Source organism: Mauremys reevesii, linkage group 6 (assembly GCF_016161935.1).
Source record: "Mauremys reevesii isolate NIE-2019 linkage group 6, ASM1616193v1, whole genome shotgun sequence".
NCBI classification, from domain to species: Eukaryota; Metazoa; Chordata; order Testudines; family Geoemydidae; genus Mauremys; species Mauremys reevesii.
The window spans coordinates 3,728,319-3,748,144 of NC_052628.1; the positions used below are offsets into that span (position 1 = coordinate 3,728,319).

Genomic DNA, 19,826 nt, shown 5'->3' on the forward strand with positions numbered 1-19,826 from the left:
TGAATTTGATCTCTCGCCTAACTGAGAGTAAAAGAGAACTTGGCAAATGGGTTTTGTGCTCCCTGCCCGGGGGAGGTGCTGTGCGAAATGCAGTATCTGGCTCATTTTTACATGGGTATTAGGGATGTGACAATTTAATTGCAGGAAGTTCTCCAAAGGGGGAGCCGAAATCAATAGGTGTCGGTTAAGGCATTCGTTTGAAGATAAAGTCTATTTGTAAATTACAGTCATTTGTCTCCTGGCCGCGTCAAAAGGAGTTAATTGCAAATTGCCTGCATGCAGGCCCTGGCATAGCTTGGAGCTGAAGCCTTCCCATCCCCCAGAGTGAAGCCTGCATGCAGAAGCAGCAGCAGCGGACATCTAGAGAGACACATCCAGTGTGCTGCTGACAAGAGCTCGCCCCTGCAGACACCTAGCGACACCCCCCCTGTGCTGGCAGATCCACCCAGATGTGTGGGCTTGTGAAGCATGTGACAGATCTGGGCAGGGCAGCTCTTGCCAGCTGGCCCCAGCTAGTGGAGCTGCTCTGGCAGCTCCGGTGGGAGGGGAGTCTGCTTTGGTATTAAAATCCTGGTTCCAAACCGCGGTGGCAGTCGCTGCCTATGCACCAACAGGTGTGCCCTCACCCAGGCCAGGGCGTGCACCCTTCTTCAGAACTGGCCTGAGCCTTTTTAATGGGATGGCAAAACAATCTCAACCCCCTCCCCCACTCCTGTCCACCATCATCACCCCCAGCCAGGAGGTCGGCAGAACAGCAAGGCCTCAGTGGCTGTGGTGTTTGCAGTTCCCCAGGGCCAGGCCTGGTTGATGTAGGGTTGGCAGCCCGAGGAAGCTGGTTGCTCTGAGTCCAGGCTCTCTTTGCTGGAGCAAAGGGCTAGGGCCTGTTTCATTTTAAACTAAAGCTGGGATGTTTGTGTCCTGGACATTGAGGGAGTTTGGGGGAGAGGCCCATGGGCTTCCTGGCTCCCAAAGGCTAGCTGCATCCTGGTGCACAGGTGCCTGCTCCCAGACCCTGGGGTCCTGCACATGCTTGTACCGGCGCATGCGCTTACTTGGCATTTGTTTCCCTGAAGTGCTGCAGGGAGACGGACAGATATTACTGAGTTGAGAGGCACGTGGTAAATAATACATGATGCTTAAGGCAGAGGAGACAATTGATGCTTCCTGAATTTTTGTGCTGGGGGGAGGAGAGCTATGTAGGACTCTGTACTCCTCTGTCAGCAGGACAAGTAGTCCTTGTTCCCCTTTGCCACAGAGACATGGTATCGCTTGCAAAATTCATACCCGATCCTTCCGTTGTTGCAGAACTTGGCATCCATTCATGCCAGCAACCCGGCCTCCAGCTCCCTCTTAGAATTTTGCAGCCTTGAACTCTGGACAGACGGTGTGTGTGTTTGTGCGCACATGTGCTGGAGGATAGCAACGCATGGGCATGATGGAAATACGCTCATGGGACGAAGGGATTGGGGTAGAAATGATCACGGAGGGATTGGTCCCTCTCTACAGACTGGGGCAATTTTGCACAAAAGTGCAATGCACCGGTTAGTGAAATGTGTTTGGCACAAAATCATTTCACGATAAGGAAGGAACATCAGGAGGGAGATGGCTTAATTCCCCAGGTGGGTGCAGCAAGGCCGGCTGGTCCCTCCCTTCAGCTAGCCAGACAGCACGGCTTGCCCTTGCCTTCGCTCCTCTAGCTGGGCCAGCAACAGCCACCACGGATTTCTCCTTCCCTATCTGGACAGGGACAGGACACCATCCACTTCCCCCCTCTTCCCCAGCCAGCAGAGTCTGCTGCAGCCACAGACCTTTTCCCCTCCCCATGCTTGCCAGAGCAGAGGAGAAGGCAAGGAAGCTCGGGTGGCCTGTTGCAGCAGGAGGGAAGCACTCCATCTCCATTCAGAGGGGTTAGTGCTGTTTCCCAACCGATTAGGTAGCAGGGTGGGATCCAGCGAGTAAGACCACTACAGTGCTTTCATTTAAGTCACATTTCATTGTATTCGAGGTAGGAGCTGGTTCGGCAGTATCCCAGGCAGAGGGGGAATGGGTCAGGGTGGCCCCATGGGCTAAAGGATGCAATTAGGCTGGAGATCTGGCTCTGTCCCTTAAGGGCAGATTGTTTGCATGGAGTAAAAGGCCCCTCGCATTGCCCTGCACAGAAAATGCATTGTTGGGAGCAGCATGGTCTCTCCCATCTCTAATGTCCGTCTCCCTCTGACGTGAAGGTTTTCTTTTCTGCCCCCGTTCACCCAGTCAGCTCCGCCTAGCACATAGATTGTGCAGAGCTGTAATGGGGGGCAAGGAAGGGGGGGTAATTCTTAGCAGCCAAGGGAAGCAACCCCATCTCCTTACCCCCAGCTCCCTGGGGTTTGATTAGGGAAACTAAAGGCAACTTCCTCTGGGGAAACTGGCAAGTTTTTGCCTTGGGGCGATGGGTAAAAGCCACCGAAATCTGCCTTCTGCCCATAGGAGGGTAAACTCGCCGTTGTATCTCTACACAGATCGTAGGGGCCTTGGAGCAGGGAGCAGCTTTTGTGAATCTCCGAAAAGTCACTTGCACAGATGCAGCCGACGGATCGGAACCATTTGGTGAAGGTGCTGGCCCCCGGGTTCCTCTCCAAATGTCACTCTTCCCCCAGGGTCACAGACGCTTCCCGTCCCGCTCGGCGGAGCTTTGCATTTCCACTGCAGCACCTGCCCCGAGCACAGCGCTCGAGAGGTTAATCCTCCAGCTCTTCCCTCTGGCAGAGGCTGGGTTTGGAAAAAAGGCCTGGGCTAGTGACAGGCGCAGGAAGGAGAGCTGGGGGAGAGGGGGGGTTGCTAATCCACTTTCCATTCCTCCCGCTTAATCCTGGTTTAACAATCAGAAATTGTTCTGGAGAAAACGTCATGGCCACGTCGTCCAACACGGGAGCAGCTTTTGTGTCCTAGTGTCAGTCACGTTCCACAGGTGGAGTCGCTTGCACAGGCGAGCAGATCTCGCCTGTGACACACGCGTGTGCAAAGAGACGGACATAGGAAACCCAGATAGACCGACCCAGATACACGCCCTGACATACAGAATATTTGGACACACACACGTACGTGCACCCGTGTGGAGACATGCAGAGAGAAGGCGTGTGCGTGTGTGTGTGTGTGTGTACACATGCCTTCAGACCCAGACGGATGCAGTGAGAATATCTGTGTGTGTGTGCGCGCGCGCGCATATGTCCCCAAGCACGTCTGCACGCACAAGGAGATCCGCGCACGGTGCTCGTGCGTGTGTGCACATACAGAGAGTGTGGGGCGTGCACCCGCCCCCCTCAGACATTCCAGCCCCGCTCCCTGTGTCCGCAGGGGAGCCCCGCACGCCCACGTGACTCCATAATGCCTTGCACACTGAGCTCATGCGCTGAGCCTCTCGTCGGCACCCAAAGGAGCCATCGAGCGTGCGCTGAACGCCGCAAGCTGCCAAAAGCCTCTGGAATCCTTTCCCTTGCGTCACCCCCTCTCAGGTCAGCGGCCGAGTTCACAGCAGCAGGTGTTGAAACCCTGCCTCCCAGCTAACCGCCGCGCTCGCTTTTCCAGAGCTCACCCCCCACCAAACCTCAGCTTGTGTTCTCCCCTCCCCGCCCGAAAGTGTGGAGTGCAAGGAGGTGGAGGAAGGGAATGAAACCCCCTCCCTGCTCCCCAAATCTTGGAAACATGTGGCTCTGTTCCAGCCGCTTTCTAAGAACCAGGGCTGGAACGAGTTGTGGATGCTTCTGGGGACTGGAGTCCATTCCTTGCCCTGACCCCAACGCTCCGTGAGGAGGGGCCTGGCTCTCCCCGCACAATGGGGCCGCACTGCGAGCGATTATAAATAACCCCCAGCCTGCTGTGAGCAGGGATCTCCCCCCACCAGTGCCCCCATCAGAGGGTGCTCCGAGCAGGGGGCTCCTGCATGGATCAGAGTGGCTGCCCCCTCGTTACTGTGGGGGTTGAAGGCAGTGCCCCCCTCCGCTCCTTCCCCACAAACCGAGAGACCGCAGGCCGCTGGGACCGGCCTGACCCCGGGTTGAGCAATCGTTTGGCCGTGTTGTTTTATTGCGAAGAGACGAGGTTTGGCAGTGGGTCTCCCCCTCCCCCTCCTGGCTGTCTCTCTGGGATGCTGCTTCGACGGCGCCAGCCCAAGTGAGAACAGCACACGACCCCACTCACGCACACGTTCGGCTCCCGGGCGGTGTGGGGGGGGGGCAGCCGGCTCACCTGTGACTCCCCTCGTGGCTACGGTGGGATCTCGTCCGAGTCAAAGCAGCGAGGACCCCAGCGGGTTTGGCTTGGCGCCCCCAAGCAGCCCTGTTTCCAGCGACAGACTCTCCTCCCTCCCTCGCCGGGATGGGGCTCGGTTCCCCGTAGACCGTCTCCTTGGGTCGGCTCCAGTGCAAAGTGAGTTGGCCGTGCCCCCGTGCCGTGCTGCTGGGGATGTTCATGTGTGGACGGGTCTGTGGGGGGCGGAGAGGGAATCATCCTAGCTCTCCCCTGTGCTAATCCCTCCTCTGTGGGCCAGAGGGTTGGTGTAGGGCAGGGGTGGGAAAACTACGGCCCACGGGCCACATCCGGCCGGTGGGCCTGTCCTGCCCAGCCCCCGAGCTCCTGGCCCCCGGCCCCTCCCCTGCTGTCCTGTCCCCCTGCAACCTCAGCTCGCTCGCCCTGCCGCCGGCGCAATGCTCTGGGCGGTGGGGCTGTGAGCTCCTGGGGCAGCGCAGCTGCAGAGCCGGCCTGACCTGGTCTCTGTGCTGTGCGGTGGCAGCAGCGTGGCCTGGCTCCAGCCGGGAGGCGCGTCTGTAGCGCCGCCAGCCACCGGAGCTCCAGGCAGCGCGGTTAGGGGGCAGGGAGCAGCAGGGGCTGGATAGAGGGCAGGGGAGTTTGGGGTGGTGGTCAGGCGGGGCTGTGGATGGTGATCGGGGGGAACGGGGTTGCATGGGGGCAGGGGCCCCGGGGTGGCAGTCAGGAATGAGAGGAGGGGTTGGATGCGGCGGCGGCGGCGCGGTAAGGGGACAGGGAGCAGCGGTGTGTGGATGGGGCAGGGGTCCCAGAGGGGCCGTCAGGGAACAGTGGGGGTTGGATAGGGCAGGAGTCCTGAGGGGCAGATAGGAGGTGGGGGCCGGGCCACGACCCCCTCCCCTAACCAGCCCTCCATACAATGTCCGAAACCCAATGTGGCCCTCAGGCCCAAACGTGTGCCTGCCCCGGTATAAGGCCTCCCCCCTAAGCATGTTGTGTCTAGCGTTCCTGGAGTCCCTGGAAAGGCCTGACTCAAACTCCTCTCCGCCCCAGGGCACCCTGGTATGTAAAGGGCTGATGGGACCCGGGACACGGGAGGGGGTTTCTCTCTCCTCATCGGCCGAGGGCTGAGCATCCTTTCATCTTTCATCACACACCCAGGGAGTTCAACTTTCCGACCTTCCTTGGTCTATTGCAGCCGCCCCTGCCTGGTGTCGGTTCTTCCTCCCGGCCCCCTTTGGGTCCATCTCTTTGGTCAGGGCTGCTTCGCGGGCGTGTGCCAAACCTGTTCCGAACAAGTAGAGACGTGTCCTCTGCGCGTTGCCTCCTCCCTCAAGCCCCATCTTCCCTTTTCCCTCCCTGTCTTTCTCCCTCCCTATTTCATTCTACCTCTCTTCCTCCCTCATGGTCTCCTAGTCCCTCCCCATCTTCCTCCTTTCATCTTTCTCCTTCGCTCCATCTCTCCCCCACTCTGGCTCATTTGCTCTCCCTCCTCTCACACTCCTCCTCTCCTTGCTCCGCACCAGGGTACCCTGTACTCTGCAGACAGCCGCTGCCTGCTTTTCCATCTCTGGCTGTAGATGTTTCTGCAGCGCAGTGGAAGTCATTGATGTATCTGAACAAAGGAACCTTTCATTTTAGCAGCGGGATGGAAAGTGCCTGTGCTGCTGGTCAAAAGGGTCGTCAGTCAAGCAACTCTCAGGCTTGAAACCAAGCCTCCTCGCCGATATGAAAGCAATTCTCAGACGGTGAAAGAGCTGAGCGGAGGGCCCCGGGGGTGGCTGGCGCTGCAGACGCATTCGGGGTTCATTTGAAAGCAGCTGGCTTCTCGTCTCTTCCCTTTGCAAAACTGGTGCGGCTCCAGCACGAAATTAAATATTTTGAAGGTTAAGGTGGAAAACTCATTGTTTAAACTTTTGGTAGGAGGAGTTCACACCCGATCACACTCTGCACACCTGTGTTGTTTGCTCAGAAGGGGAGGGGCCTCTCAGTGGGGGAGGAGTCTCACCGTTAAAGCCCCACCTCTTATCCCGTTTGGAGTGTTCACAGAGGAATGCAGTCTTTCCAGTGATTGCTGGCACTCTCCATGGTGTCTAGGCTCCTGCTGTATGAAAAGTTCATTTTTCTTTTATTTTTTTTATGCAGAATATGTATTGATCCTGTCACTGATCCGTTACCTTATGTTGTTACTAATTATTAGGCCATATTCTCAGGTGGTGTAAATTGGCAGAGCTCCCTTGGAGTCAATGGGCCGGATCCCCATCTGGTATTAATCAGGTTCACTGGAGTCAATGGGCCGGATCCCCAGCTGGTATTAATCAGGCTCATTGGAGCCAATGGACCAGTGCTGCAGCTTGTGTCGATGGATGCAGCTCCACTGAAGTCAGTGCTGATTTACACCAGTTATTTTTTTCATACAGCACCGTAGCTTTGTCACGATGTTTTGCAGATGTGTAAGAAGACCAAGTCCCCACAGCAAAGAGCTGTACAGGCTGCGGCCCCGATCCTGCAACTGGTCCTGCACTTCTGGGTGTCTCCCTTTGGGTGCAAGAGCCATGCGGATCAGATTGCAGGATCAAGGCCTACATTAGATGACTGATCTAAAGAGAAATGTTAGCAGCTCTCCGGGAGAAAGGAAGGGAGATCAGAAATGTACGGAGGAGCAGAATATACAAAGATCTCTACCCAATAATTTTGCCTCGTGTGTATCCTGGACTCTCCTCCCTTCCCAATATTACGGGTGGATCTGGTAGCATTACCTATTGTTAAGGTTGCCTGACACTTCCCATTATAAGACCCTGTTTCCAGTTGCTTATAATTTTGTCAACCTTTAACCGTTTAGAGTAAATTTTCCCATGCCGAGTGCCTGTCTCAGGCGGAATTTTTTTGGAAAGTTTCAGCTCAAACAGTTCAGCTGTTTCCAGGAAGGAGAGTACAGAAAAGTTCAGTGTTTGGCTCTTATTAAAGAAAAAAATAATAATAATGTGAACCCATGTTTTGTTGAGGACGTCCAGCACTCCCATGCTTTGGACTGGGGACTTGAAATTGAACAGGGGAGTCACCCCAGTGCCCACAATGTGCCTTTTCCTGTCCCCGTGAACTTTGGCCCTGTTATGAACCTGTGAAAAATCTGAGTTCGCACATGCTCAGAAGAGGCAGCATTTGAAAGCTAGATTCTCCAGATTGTCAGCACTGAGCATGCTCCAGTGCCTCATAGCCGGCCCACACGCTACTCCCCTCTCCCCCCAGAGTGACTGAGCATCCTCCAGCTGGTGGGTGCAAAAGCTGAGCAAGATGTCCCCTGCAATTGACAAAGCAGGGAGCCTGTCTCTCCTGGGTTATCAGTGCTTCCCCGGCTGGTTGGAGGAGGAAGCTGCCTGACTCAAATGCAGAGGAGACAAGAGCCGGACTGGAGTGGAGGAAGTAGATTGGAACAGGGAGACTGGGCCAGGGGGTCAGTTTTGGTGGAAGGCAGGTAGGGAGCAGAAGCAGGGTTGGAATACAGTTCTCCAGGACTGCCTTCAACTGCGGTAACCATGAGTCTGTCCTTTCTCTTCCTGCCATTCCCTGCTGCATTCACTCCACCCCTTCCAGCTTCTGCGGCCTCCTTCACTGCACAGCCCGGATTCCTCCCCAGAGCAGGTGCATCCTGTGCACTGCATGAGACAGGGGTCCTGTGGGAAAAAACCACGCATGATTGTGGAATTAAAGGCTGGATCCTTGTGCATGCGCACAAGGTGGCTGAATTAAGTTTGCCTGAGCAACTCTTAATTCTGGTATTTCCTGGCTTCTGAGCGATTGGCTTTGCCACCTTAACATCCGTCTAGCATAGTGTTTTGTGCGTAATGTTATAGATACGATATAATGGCGGAGGCAGATGATGCCAGGATGCTGGAGAACTGAGGGCGGTTGGGGAGGGGACATGCGCACGGTGCCCCTGGGGAGAAGGGTGATGGACACAGAGAGGGCATGGCTCCCATATGAAGATGTGATTGCAGGTGAAGAATGCAGAGAGACGTGTCTGTAGTGGAAAAACAAGGTGCAGCTGAATGCTGAGGTTGTTCCCGATCTATCTCGGGCATTTCAGGAGATCTGAGTTTGAGCCTGACTTTGCACACAGATGGAACCTCACCGTGCCTCAGTTTCCCTTCTGTCAAATGGGGAGACGGCTGCGTCCCTACTTCACAGGGCTGCTGTGAAAGCGTAGTCGATATTTGTTTGTCACTCAGACACTACAGCAATGAGGTCCATAGAAGAACCTTAGATCCTAAGGTGCCAGTTATTTTGATATCTGAGCACCGGGCCTTTCTGAAGCCTTTGATGTGTCCCTGGTTTCAGCCCAGGAGGAGACCTGTTGTGTTTGCAGTGGTTTGCTAGGGCTGTGGGCATCAGGCTGGGTCAGTGATAGATGGTGGTTCCATTAAAGCCTGAGTTCCTCGCTACTCTATAAAGATGGGTGGCAGGAACATATGTTTTTCTTTAATGCCTCTTTTATGTCAGGCTTGGACTGTCTAATAGGCACTAGCGATGCCATTTTTTACTCTAATAGGAATCATTTGTAGAGAAATCTGCTGAGCTCAGCACCTTCGGAGGAGCTTTGTCATTATCCAGCATCACTGTATTTACAGATGGATGAGTTTCAAAATTTCTAAATATGAGATCTCTCTAACTATCCCTCTATCTCGCTATCCTTCCACGTAAAATCAATAGTAATAGTGAAGTCTACCGGGGACTCTGTGGAGTCTCTGTTCTCCCTTTTTGGGGTCAGCACTCTGTTTGGGGTAGGGGTTTTTCAGGGGAGGGGGGAGAATAAAAGGGGTATTTGAATTGTGAGTGTCACAGTGGGAAGTCCTGCTCAAGGAGGAAGGTTTTGCAATATTTCCTAAAGATGGTCAGACTCTGGATTCCCCAGATCTCCTCTGGGAGATTGTTCCAGAGCCAGATCCTCTTGAGCCAGACTGCTTTATCCCCAGCTCTTATGCACTTCAGCCTGGCCTTTGTGATCTGATGCTTTAAAGTAAGAGAGACAGCAGGAAGAAAGAACAAAAATAAAGTCTTCAGGAGAGGGCGTGGTATGTGTGTGTCTGTGTCTGTCTGTCTGTCCTTTTTTTTTTTTAACATGCTGCACCAACACAGAACAAAATGGTATCACGGTTTCACAGGTACGTACACCCACACTGCCAAGACAGGCCCTCTGTAAGGGGCTAAAGTTTGGCCTGTTTAACTTGAGAGGGAATTACAAAGCCCTCTCTTTATATTGCAGCTTCTAGGGTGGGTGGAGTTTGGGGCGGGTATGCATTGCCAGAATACATTGCCAAGCCTGCTTGGGGAGAATCTGAACCTCTAATCCCGCATTTACAGTACCTGCTGCTGAGCAGACCAAGAATGATCCTTACAGGTGTCTGACTGCACCTGGGGCTTCATAGGCCAGATCCCGCAATCCCTTCTCCGGGGAGGAGACCCACTGATTTCAGTGTGACTCCGCATGTGGATAAAAACTGTTTATATGAGTAAGGTTTGCTGGATCCAGCCTTCTTTTTGCTCCTTGGATAAGTCGCAGTTACCCAGCGCCAGGTGCTGTCACCTGGGTGGGAATGCTAGAATTCGGACACTCTGGGTGCAATGGGGCAGTCAGACATTTACGGCCAATCGCGAGTGGCTGTGGGTGCAAAATTAGAGTCCTTGCAGTCCCTGTCAGAAGACTGTGACACCCCCCAGCCCTTTCTGTGCGACCGGGACAGGTAAATCCGGTGCTGCCTTCCTGGTGCTCCTCAAGCCCACCCAGTGTAAATGGGCAGGACCCGACCCCTTGCGCTACCCTATCCGTATTTGTGTCTCTCCACTGGCATTCCATGATCAAAGACGATATCGGGCTGCGCAGAGCGGACAGAGAGAGGTCCCTTTCTCAGTGCAGACAGGCTGGACTTTGGCCATGCATTAGCTTGCAGAGGCAGAGTTTGCTCCGGGGCGATAGAGAGGTCTGGAAGGGGGGAAGGGAGATCTCTTTCCCCGCCACCTGCATATGGTGTGAGTTTGGTTCAGACGCTCGTGTTCAGCCTGTGCAGTTTCCCAGTCCTTTTGTCTGAGCAGCTCACCCGACGCCGGGACGACCGGGTTGGAAAGGAAAGGGATTTTCATACTTCATCTTTTTCTCGCCCTGCCTGAAATGCGAGCGGCCGCGAGGTGTTGCAGAAGGAGGTGGTAATGCGTTCATCGGCTAGGAAATCACCAGGCCCTGGAAAAAGGCAGAGTGAAGTGCAAGGGGGTGGGGGCAGGGGCGGGGCAGTTAGGGCAAAGCTGGAGATGGGAAGAATATAATTCCTGATGGGGCTTTTTGATGCCTGGAGATCGTGTGTGCGGCCTCCAGAATGCTGCCCCTCAGGAACACGGCACCGGGACCTTTCAGCGGCAGAGTTTAACCTGTCCATCAGAAGGCTCTCTTTCTTCACTGACCCATCGGTCACGTCAGACCCATGTTTTTGTTGGGGGGGGGCCTCCATTTTTTCAGAATCCAACTTCGAGGAGCCTTGGGCCCCATTGTCAGGGGCGTAAGAGCATCCCATTGACCCCAGTTGTGGGTTGGGCCGGTACTCATCCCAAATCGAAGCACGTGAAAGTAGTGGCTACGTTACATAAATGTTGGCCATAATCTCCCTGCCTCGGTTTCCCCTGTCTGTATAGCTGTGTTCATACCAGTGGCGTCCCTCCCACACAGCGCTGCTGTGAGGATGAATTGGTGTGTGTAGAGTGACTGGTGGAAGAAGGAACATGCTGCGGGGCCGCATCAGGTCTGGATTAAGGATTTGTAGATTGTGTTTCTGATAAAAGGGATTAGACGGTGTAGTAAGAGGAGGCCCTAAGATATAAACCTTGGTATTGGAGGCCCGGTATGAGGCCTGAGGCCTGAACTAAAGTAATGGTCAAGACTTTGCTAACATAAAGCAAAGTGAAGCTGTGAGCCAGAGGCAGGCCCTGCTCACAGAAGCTGGCAAGGAAAGGGCTGATGCTGCAAGAAGATACGTACCTAAAAGGTGCTGGACACCAGATAGCAGAACATTCGCATCCTTGTACACTCCACACAGATAACAAGGAACAGGCTGACCCATCCCAATGACAGGGCCAAAAGGGTAATATGATGGATAGAGTTGTTTTGTTCCAACCAACATGTACAAGGTGAGAGCCGTCAGCTTACTACGTAGAGGGGTTGTACCTTGCTACGTAGAGGGGTTGCACCTCATACATCAGGAGTGATGTGGAACTTGTTTGTACCCCTGTGTAAGAATGCATCCCTGGGGCGGTGTCTTTGTCCAGCCGAGGGGGCAGTGGAAAGTCCCACCACTGACTGAGCTGAGTCCATTGCCAGGGAACACATAAGTACTGGCTAGCTGCATCTTAGCAGCACCTTGGACTTTGTTTGCCAGGGAGCTGGAGACTGTGTTTCTCTGCGACAATAAACCTGGCCAACGTGCCTTCGTACCTTACTAGAGTCTGTGGTCATTGGGGGTTCTCTTCGGGTCTGCTGTGTCAGCGATCTGCGCAGAGCTGGGGCAGCACACAGAGGGAACACACGCACGCAGCCGAGTGATATTAACAAGGAACAGAGCAGAGCACCACACCGGTAGCATCTGACAACAGACGGGTCTGTAACTAAAACCATCCAGCAGTGTCATAGTAAATACCAAAAAATAATCAAGAGGTTTGCAGGAAACGTAAACCCTCCTGCTTCAGGGCATGAACTGAGCAACCTCGCACTAATGGTGAGGTGGGGGCAGCCTCCCCTGGGGGCAGGTTACCCCTTATATTCCTCCTGCACCATTTCTGGCACCGTCCTCACAAGCATCCTGACACCAGACTATGTGGACCTGGGATCTGATCCAGCCTGGCAGTTCCTAGAACACTGTGTGCATGTGTTCATCTAAGGGTATAGAAACTGTCCTATCCGAGCAGAACCATGTATCTGGTCCCGGACAGGACGTGTAGACTAGTGGGTTGAGCACTAGACTGGGATTCAGGAGACCTGGTTACATTCTCTGCTCTGCGACTGGTCTGCTGGGTGACCTTGAACAAATCACTTGCCCTTTCCGTGCCTCAGTTTCCTATCTGTAAAATGAGGATAATGATACTACCCTCCTTGGTAAAGTATGTTGAGATCTACAGGTGAAAAGTGCTGTATAAGAGCTAGATGATATTATTGTTATTTATTATGAATGGACAGTTATGGAATAATCTGCCTATAGATGATGTGTCCTCGCATGAGTTAGCTGCTGTGTTATACTCTGAAATGGGGGGGGTTTATGTCCCTTATCAACTTTTAACATTTCTAATGTAACTGGATACTTTTACTGGTCACATAAATGTCTAAATCTTTTTTGAATCCAGCTAAGCTCTGGGTCACTACAATACCTTGTGTCAGTGAGTTCCACAGGCTATAACCCCGCACTTGGTAATAGACCTATTTCTTGTAGCAGTTTTAAATTTGTTGCCTTTCAATTTCATCGCCTGTCCCTCTGTCCGTGTGTTATAAGCAGGTATATAGGAGCATTTGATTTACCTTTCTGCACCTGACAATTTTATATTCCTCCATCATGTTCCTGCTTATTCATCGCCTCTCCAAATTAAAGTCTCAACCTTTTCAACCTCGATGCATATCAGAGTCTTTCCCTATAGCTAATCATTTGCATTTCCCGACTTTGAACATCCTTTCTTTCTCTCCCCCTCTTTAGAGAGACAAAGACCAGAGCTGAACATGGTATTCCAAGTCAATTAATACCATTGGATAAATAACTGTTTTATTATAATATTTGTGTATTATTTTCCATCACATTCTTGAGACAGCATGATATTTTGTTTGCCTTTTTGAGAGCACTGAACAATGACTGGCAGAGTTTTTCACTCTGTGGCCACGGTTAATTTAGAACCCAGCAATGTGTACGATTAGTTCAAAATATTCTTTCCAGCGTGTTACCTTGTATTTGTCAACACTGAATTTCATGTGTGACTGTGCTTCCTGATGGTCTCACTTTGTTAGGCCTTTTGGAGGTTCTTTGCAGTCTATCATATTCTTCTCTGCTCAGCTCTTTTCTAAACCGTTAATATCTTAGTCTGAAACTTTACGATGCCTCACTGTTAACCTTCCACCACGTACAAAGCTGGCCAGTTATTTCTACTTTTTGTTTTCTGCCTGCTAGCCTGTTTCTAACTGGTAACAGACCTTCTCCTCCAACTCGTGACAATTTTGTTTCCTTAATAGGCTCTTGTGGGGGACTTCGTCACAGCCTTTGAGAAAATCCAACTTCTCCACTAGGTGTCCAGGGCCCCCTGGGGGGCTGCGAGCTAGTTTCAGGGGGTCCGCCCAGCATGGCTGGCATTAGATACACTAGGGCCCAAGGCAAAAAGCTGAAGCCCCGCTGCGCAGGACTGCAGCTCAGGGCCCTGAGCCCCAACATCCAGGGCTGAAGCCGAAGCCTGAACAAATTAGCTTTGTGGCTCCCCCTGTGGCGTGGGCCTGGGCAATTACCCTGCTTCCTACCCCTTACTGCCAGCCCTGGCTTTTATAAGGAGACAAACAGTTGTTGTGGCACAGGTGGGCTGTGGAGTTTTTGTAGCGTGGTGTGGGGGGAATGAGGGCTCAGAAAGAAAAAGGTTGAGAACCCCTGAACAAAACTAGGCATCTGGTTCTCCTTTACTCACTATTTGGATGACACATTCAAAAATTCTAGTAGATTATAGAGGCACAATTTTCCTTTTCAGAAGCCATGCTGGCCCTATCAGTCCTGCTTGTCTAAGTGTTTTATAATTCCGTCTTCAATCCAAACCTTAGTTAAAAACATCAGCTAAAGTTGCTGTGTGAGAGCAATATCTTAACTTGTTCAAAGCAATGAAAAGGGGATTATAAAGAAGGCTGCTTCATAGAATACCAGGGTTGGAAGGGACCTCAGGAGGTATCTAGTCCAACCCCCTGCTCAAAGCAGGACCAATCCCCAACGAAATCATCCCAGCCAGGGCTTTGTTAAGCCTCACCTTAAAAACCTCTAAGGAAGGAGATTCCACCACCTTCCTAGGGAACCCATTCCAGTGCTTCACCACCCTCCTAGTGAAAAAGTTTTTCCTAATATCCAACCTAAACCTCCCCCACTGCAACTTGAGACCATTGCTCCTTGTTCTGTCATCAGGTACCACTGAGAACAGTCTAGTTCCATCCTCTTTGGAACCCCCTTTCAGGTAGTTGAAAGCAGCTACCAAATCCCCCCTCATTCTTCTCTTCTGCAGACTAAACAATCCCAGTTCCCTCAGCCTCTCCTCATAAGTCCAGCCCCCTAATCATTTTTGCTGCCCTCCGCTGGACTCTTTCCAATTTTTCCACATCCTTCTTGTGGTGTGGGGCCCAAAACTGGACACAGTGCTCCAGATGAGGCCTCACCAATGTCGAATAGAGGGGAATGATCACATCCCTCGATCTGCTGGCAATGCCCCTACTTATACAGCCCAATATGCTGTTAGCCTTCTTGGCAACAAGGGCACACTGCTGACTCATATCCAGCTTCTCGTCTACTGCAACACCTAGGTCCTTTTCTGCAGAACTGCTGCCTAGGCATTCGGTCCCTAGTCTGTAGCAGTGCATGGGATTCTTCCGTCCTAAGTGCAGGACTCTGCACTGGTCCTTGTTGAACCTCCTCAGATTATTTTTGGCCCAATCCTCTAATTTGTCTAGGTCCCGCTGTATCCTATCCCTACCCTCCAGCGTATCAACCACTCCTCCCAGTTTAGTGTCATTTTCAAACTTGCTGAGGGTGCAGTCCACACCATCCTGCAGATCATTGATAAAGATACTGAACAAAACCGGCCCCAGCACCGACCCTTGGGGCACTCCACTTGATACCAGCTGCCAAATAGACATGGAGCCATTGATCACTCCCCATTGAGCCTGATGATCTAGCCAGCTTTCTATCCACCTTATAGTCCAATCATCCAGACCATACTTCTTTAACTTGCTGGCAAAAATACTGTGGGAGACCGTATCAAAAGAGTAGCTAAAGTCAAGGAATAACACGTCCACTGCTTTCCCCTCATCCACAGAGCCAGTTATCTCATCAAGCCTAGGACTTGGGACAGTTGGGCTCAGTTCCCTTATCTGCCACACACTGACTGCATGACCTTTGACTAGTCACTTATCCTCAATTCTGCATCTCTAAAATGGGGATGATGATGCTTCCATAGCTCACATGGTTGTTGTGAGGATAAATACGTTAGAGATGGTGCGGCACTTTGAGATCTAACGAAAAGAGCGAGGTGTTGTTATAAATCTTAAATGGCTTAGATAATAAAGCCTTTGTTATCACACATAAAGCAATGTATATTTCATCACAAGATAACAACCCATGGATTTATTTTATGTATTATTTTCATTAAATTGTTTTAGGTAACTAAATATGTTCTTGTAATGGGTGCTTTTAAATGTGGAATATCATTACTGTATTTATCAACTGACAGTGGCATCCTTTGGTAAAGTACTTATAATTTCTGTTTCTTGAGAATAATGCTGCTTAATGGAGTGTAAAACAGTATTGATGTATGATAAAATTTATTTATGTACGTGGACTTGTGTCCGAAGTTAGATCAATACGTGGTGTCAGTGTGTACAGGTATCATTTTTATGTTTCTTTTTCCAAAAGAGCTGTGTGGTTAGCCTATATTTTGAGATTATTGATGAAAGAATAGTATTTGTTTTGAAAAGCCGGTGTTTCAGAATAGGTTAATTTTTAGTGGCCTGTAATTCAAAAAACAGTTTTTAATAAATTTTCTGTATCCTTTACAGAAACAATCTTCAGGACCAACTACTTTGGTTAAGCCCAAATTTTAGGGGTGCTAAAATAGAAGCTAAACTTGGAAGTGGCTGGGAACTAGAGCTGCTTTAAAAAAAATGGGGAAAATAATTTCATTAAAAGTTTTTCAATTTTTCCCCTTATTTCCAAATGTTGAAATATTGAAAAATTTTGACCAGGGGGGAAAAAACCTGGGTGTAATGACTAAAATAGTCTTGAATTTTTTTCCCATTCCCCCTCCCCTCCTGAATAAAAAAAATTTGTTTTTGAAATAATTTCAAAATTAAAATAAAAAATCAGTCTCGGTTATGGAGACAACACAAGCCACTTTTCAGTTCACCTCTCCTGGAGTACGACCCGCTGCTCTGTCATTCTCAGGACTCATAGATTCCAAGGTCAGGAGGGACCTCAGCCTGGCTTCCTGTAGAACACAGACCAGAGAACTTGCCTGCATTAATTCCTGTTTGAACTAGACTCTGGTGCCTACCGCTAGTCCATCTTGCCTACCCCTAGTGTAACATAGGTATCCTTCAGTCCGCCAGCATGGCAGCTGATTTAATGATGGATTGAATGGTTTTTAGCAGTTCAGTCATTTCCTGCTTAAGTTCCTGGAGAAGAACCCTGACTTTTTATTAATTTATTTATACTTTTATTCCAGGCAGCTCTCTCTCTTTCTCTGTGTCTCTGTATACTATAAATGGTACTACGAGATCTGCATATCATGCTGGTCTCATCTCCAAATCTCAAATTGGAATTAGAAAAAGAAGGAGAAAAGGAAAGGAAAATTAAAAAAATTATTTATATGAGGAGAGATTAGTAAGACTGGGACTTTTCAGCTTGGAAAAGAGACGACTAAGGGGGGATATGACGGAGGTCTATAAAATCATGACTGCATGGAGAAAGTAAATAAGGAAGTGTTATTTACTCCTTCTCATAACACAAGAACTAGGGGTCACCAAATGAAATTAATAGGCAGCGGGTTTAAAACAAGCAAAAGGAAGTATTTTTTCACATGACGCACAACCTGTGGAACTCCTTGCCAGAGGATGTTGTAAAGGCCAGGACTATAACAGGGTTCAAAAAAGAACTAGATAAATTCATGGAGGTTAGGTCCATCAATGGCTATTAGCCAGGATGGGCAGGGATGGTGTCCCTAGCCGCTGTTTGCCAGAAGCTGGGAATGGGCGACAGGGGAATGGATCACTTGATGATTCCCTGTTCTGTTCTTTCCGTCTGGGGCACCTGACATTGGCCACTGTAGGAAGACAGGACCCTGGGCTAGATGGACCTTTGGTCTGATCCAGAAGGGCCATTCTTATGTGTCTTTTGCATCTTATGTGACCATTCAGTCTCTGAAAGTGCCTCATGTTTATGACCTGAAAAGAGCACGTCCTAGTTAGATAGATCTCCAACATCCTCGGTGGCGAAAGGGGATGCAGAGAGATTGGGGGGAGGGGTGGCGTGAAGTGAGTCTGTATATATGTGTATATGTCATAGTGTGTGCACATGGGTGTGTGTTTGAAAGAGATGTTGATTAGGTGCTATTTTTTCAAATATTATCATTTATTACTTGTATTACCAAAGTACCTAGAAGCCCCCATCATGGACCACGACCCAGGGCGCTAGGCTCTGTACAAACGCAGCCATGGATCATGATCCAGGGTGCTAGGCCCTGTATAAATGCAGCCATGGACCACGACCCAGGGTGGTAGGCCCTGTACAAACACAGAACAAGACAGTCCCTTCCCGAAAGAGCTGACAATCTAAGACAAGAGACAACAGCTGGATACAGACAGATGGGGGAGTGCTAGGAAACAATGAAATAATATTGCTCAGCACAATAGGCAGTGGTCTCAGTGCACCAGCAGTCTGTTGTCAAGTCGTTGGTGTTTTTTTCGAAGGCCTAACAGCAAAGCAGAGTTTTAAGGAGGGTCTTGAGAGTGGCTAATGAGTTAGTTTTGTGGAAGTTTATGGGGAGCATCTCCCAAGTGTGAGGGGCATCATGGGAGAAGGCACGAAGGGGCTTTGTTTGAAGGGCCTTGAAAGTGAAGGGCAGGAGCTTATGATCAATACAGTAGAGAAGAGGGAGCCCGTGGAGGGCTGCAAAGATGAGGGTGACATGGTCAAAGCAACAGGCTAGGAGAATAACCTTCACAGCACCCTTCTGGATGCATATGAGTGGGGCAAGACTGCGTTCGTCAAGGCCACACCCGAGGATGTTGCAGGGAATCAAGACACGAGAGCCTGGACAAGAGTCTTAGCCGTGTGGGAGGAGAGGAGAAGTTGTATGTTAGAGATGTAATGCAGAAAGAATCTGCAAGACTTCGATACAGCTTAGATGCAAGGACGTAGAGAGGGGTCTGAGTACGAGATGACACCCAGGTTCCAGGCAGGATGGTGGTGTTGTCCATGGCGATGGAGAAAGGAAATATCAGGGCAGGTCTGGGGGGGGAAGATAATAGCTCTGTTTTTGCCATGTTGAGGTTTAGCTGCCAGCTGGACATGCCTAGGAGCTGTCAGAGAGGTAGGCTAAGATTTTAGATGGGCCGAAAGAGGCAGGTCTGTAGCAGAGAGGTGGATCTGAGAGACCTCAGCCTAGAGCTGGTAGCTGAATGTGTGTTTGCGGCTGAGATTACCCAGAGATAAGGTGTGGAGGGAAAAGAGAAGGGGAGTAAAGACAGAGCCCTGTGGCACCCCCACAGAAAGCTGAAGGGGGAGGTGAGAAGGATCCTCTGCAGGACACACACTCTTCTCTCATTTTCTTCAATAACTAGGATGAAAACAGATGAGGTCATTGGATCTATACAGGCAGATTTGGCCTCTGTTTTATATTTACTAGGACTGCATTAGTTATGAATAATGGCTGGTCAAACTACTCGTGCTGAGCAATTTATCCACTGCATTTGGCCCTGTTTTCTGTCTGAATTGTCTGCCAACCAGTCCCGATTTTTAAAATCCATTTATTATTTGCAGTTGTTCGCTCAATAGTGTTCACAAATGTATTTGGGCCTCTGGGTTTTCGGGAATTGGGTATTAACTAGTTAGATTCCACTGGTCGAGCTCCGGTTCGCCAAAGTCACCTGGAGTGATGTCTTGTCTCACATTGGAGAAGCTCACCTTTAGAAGCAGGAGCAGTGCTAGCAGTGTGTGAGTCGCCCTGAAAGAAGGAGCCCCTCTAAACAGAGAGACCTCGAAGACAAGAAGGCCCAGGACATTAAAAGATATTTGTTTTGTATGTTCCTCTTGTCCTCCTTTTGCCTAAGGGAAATCATTCTATTTGGCTACACGCACACAGATCCCAACTTTTAAAATATATTGGTTCCTTCCTGACTCATGGGGAGAGAGGAACTAATCCAAATTGTTTGGCTGTCTAGCAGACTTTACATCCAGTTTTAACTTGTCACATTCCAACCAAGTAACCATGGATATATATAGATGGTGGCTGAGTCCAGAGCAAATATCCACATTCATGTATGGAGAGCTGTGTTCTCACAAGTACGTTCCCTCTCCCCAAGCTCTGATGAACAAAAAAAACAGTTGCCCAAATGTTTGTGGAGAAGTGAACAATACCCCATCCATGGTGAAAACTAATCATGAGTTGGTTTCGTCCACCCTTTGCCCGGCTCTGCTGGAGATGTGCAGTGCTCTCTGTTGTTTTCTGGTGTGTTTCATTTTTGGTCGGGGTGTATGCGAGATGATTTTTTATCAGGGTGGATTTTAAGTTTTTCTTATGAGACTGTTCCAACTCTGTGATACCTC

General features: G+C 50.3%; 1 protein-coding gene across 5 annotated transcripts in view; it reads left to right on the forward strand.

The window, feature by feature from the left end:
• CNTFR (ciliary neurotrophic factor receptor) overlaps positions 1 to 19,826 on the forward strand; it is a 414,593-nt gene that overhangs the window by 115,816 nt on the left and 278,951 nt on the right. The window contains exon 1 of one of the 5 annotated variants that reach the window (XM_039545266.1): positions 4,370 to 4,407. The exons of the other annotated variants lie outside the window; for them this stretch is intronic. The gene's annotated coding sequence lies outside the window, so the exon portion shown is untranslated. Of the gene's footprint in view, positions 1 to 4,369; positions 4,408 to 19,826 lie in introns of those variants that run through there. 5 annotated transcript variants of the gene reach the window in all.